Source organism: Hippocampus zosterae, chromosome 17 (assembly GCF_025434085.1).
Source record: "Hippocampus zosterae strain Florida chromosome 17, ASM2543408v3, whole genome shotgun sequence".
NCBI classification, from domain to species: domain Eukaryota; kingdom Metazoa; phylum Chordata; class Actinopteri; order Syngnathiformes; family Syngnathidae; genus Hippocampus; species Hippocampus zosterae.
In genome coordinates this window covers 5477517-5480476 of record NC_067467.1, presented here as the reverse complement: position 1 = coordinate 5480476, position 2960 = coordinate 5477517, and positions in this window count along the sequence as shown.

Genomic DNA, 2960 nt, shown 5'->3' with positions numbered 1-2960 from the left:
CCGTGTTGCTAAGTTAGCGGAAGAGTACGTATAAACATCCGGTTGTTGCTGTCAAAATAAATGAAAGGGGGAATGCTAACGTGCAATGTAATTTGGCTTTGCAAAGAAAGTATCATTTACTCTATTTAATATTATTGCATTGTATTATTTGTTTTACTTTTGCATGTAATCTGATGGCCACTTCTTCTGTATTATGTATAACAATCATAATAATAATAATAATTAAATGATGTGAAGGAAAAATTGTAAATAGTACTGCGATTTATCCATTTGTGTTCATATTGTATTTAATTGAAAGATGTTTGTTGTTTTTTTTCTCTCTTTCTCCTTTCTTCTTTCTACATACATTCTTGCTGTTGGAGGCTGTAAATTTCCCCATTTTGGGACGAATAAAGGATATCTTATCTTATTTATTTCATTATTCATGTACCGGTAAGTCTTATTGATTCATCATGGTATCAATATCATTTTCCCACCTATATTTTTTGGGCGGAGGTTATTTGCGGGTGGGTGGGGCAATCCTCATTTTTTGAAGACAACATGAATGGAGGTAAATCCCTGTTTTTTCAAGAATTTGGAGGGGGGTTAATTTTTTCACTGCATAATATATATAATGGTGCAGTCCTATTCAGAGGGTCCAGTGTACTTAAATGTCAAAAATGCTTTTAAATCCCGTTTTAAAGGAATACAACAGAATACAATAGTAAACGGATGCTGGTGTACTTTGGAAAATATGAAGAGCGCCCAAAAAAATATATCATAGAAGGAGCACTCATCTGGGTGCTTTTATTTCAAAGGCTTCAAGCTCTTACTTCCAGTGTCATGTTCATACAATGATGGTATTTCTCTCTCCAGCTGGGAGCCCAACAGCCCCGCCCTGCCGGACAGAGCTCATGGATTGATGGTTAAGACCACATGCTCTCCCACAAAAAGGTCTTAGTAACATTTATTAACATTAATATTACCGCATGTGTGGCTAAAATATACTAGATATAATGTTCCTGAATGTTTCATTTTGCAAGAATCAATTACTATAGATAACTAACAATATTTAATAAGCCACAATAATAGGTACTCCTCTTTGGTTCTCCATGTGGCTCCACATTACGAGACTAATTTGTGATCTTGCTCAAAACTCAAAACCCGCTCGACATTTTCAGTTTTGAAACAAATGTTGCACTTCCCAAGCTACCCTTCATAGAATACAGTATAGTATATGCAGTAGCTATTTAAGTGCTTGTACATGCTGCATGAAATATGATGTGATATCCTAAAGAGGGGCTCTATGAACATTCTTTTGGGACCTGCAAGCTAGGCTGAGCACACTTGTTACCTGATCCCTTGTTGATGATTGTTTTTATTTAGCAGTCATCATTTTATCAAAAGTGGATCATTATTATCCTGCTTAGTTTGCAGTACTACTTGCGAGAGCGTCCGGGATTTTTCCTCCAGACTTGTCATATTTTTTACAATCTATATTCATGCTGAATTTTGCAATTTGGAGTATATAACGATGGGAAAATAAGCGCCTCTCCTAGTTTAGCACCATGCATGATGCCATGGCAACAGCAAAGGCTATTAGATTATATCACTATCTAGTTTTTATACATATCATAACCTGATGGTGAGGATAAGGCATGAGCGTGCCACAAAAGTTATTCAGGCAGAACAAATGGAAGCAGGAAGTAAAAGTGCATGAAGATGTTGTGGTTTTAAGTTCACATCATGCTACTGCTTCTTAAGAATATAGAAGTAGAGGCTGTGACATTAATTTAAATGAACAGGTCTGGAACTGGAATTTTGAGAAGCAAAAAGAGCAAAGCAGCCTTACTCTTTAGAAAATATTGCTGTAAATATTACCTACAGCAGAACAGGCCGGCAGGATGCCACTGCCTCGATGGACTGTGGAAGAAATGGAAACAGGTAGTCAAATTATGGCTTACCTCGAAGTATTGACAGGATAAAGTACTGTAGCAGTGCATTTTTGTTGTGCATTTTACTCATAGTTACACAAGCTGCTTGGTGCTTTCTACCGCCTTTATTACCATTTCGTCTTACTGTTTATTGTGTATGTTAAATCACGCCATGTACAGCACTTTGTATGCAGCGATGGCTGTTTGAAAGTGCTCTATAAATACTGTTGACTTGACTTGACTTGACAAGCTGGTGGAAAATCACCACCTCAACATGCTCTGAAAGAAAAAGTAATTGGAAGTGAACTACATGCTTGTGTAGCCATTTTTCCACATTTTAATTCTCTCTTTATAGCCAAATAACATATCCTGTTTGGTTATTAAATGGAGCAGCGTTTTATCTTTGCGGATAGATTACGTTGGAGATATTGTCGGTTACCTCAGGTGAAGGAGTCCATGCATGCACCCACACTGCTGGCTTACAATGTTCCCATGGCAACGGCCATTTACTGCTGCCAAGCTGCGTCTATATAGCAAGTAAACGCAGTAGAATGAGGAGCACTGTATCTAGTCCAGGGGTCTCCAACGTGGTGCCCGCGAGCACCAGGTAGCCCGTGAGGACCACACCAGTAGCCCGCCAGTGCTAGGATTGTGATTTGCTCGTAGAAATTTTGATTTAAAAATCCAAACATGGGCAGCATTATAGATTCTATAGCCACCTATTTAGCTATCTAACTAGCTAGCTACAGTATACATCTAGCTAGCTAACGTTCTAATATTATTAAATGTAATTTGTACAAATGTTATTTTAGACGTGTATCAATTTAGTAGCCCTTCACACAATCAGGACACATGAAGTAGCTCTCACTCTCAAAAAGTTTGGTGACCCCTGATCTAGTCTATTTAACGGCAGTCTTCATGGGGGATAGCGACCAAGTCCTATGCGAATTGCATAAATCAATGAGTAATTGGGAAAAAAAGATATTTAGGATTGCCTAAACATGTCACACGATGGTGGGAAAACATAATTTTTGTCTAAATGAAACT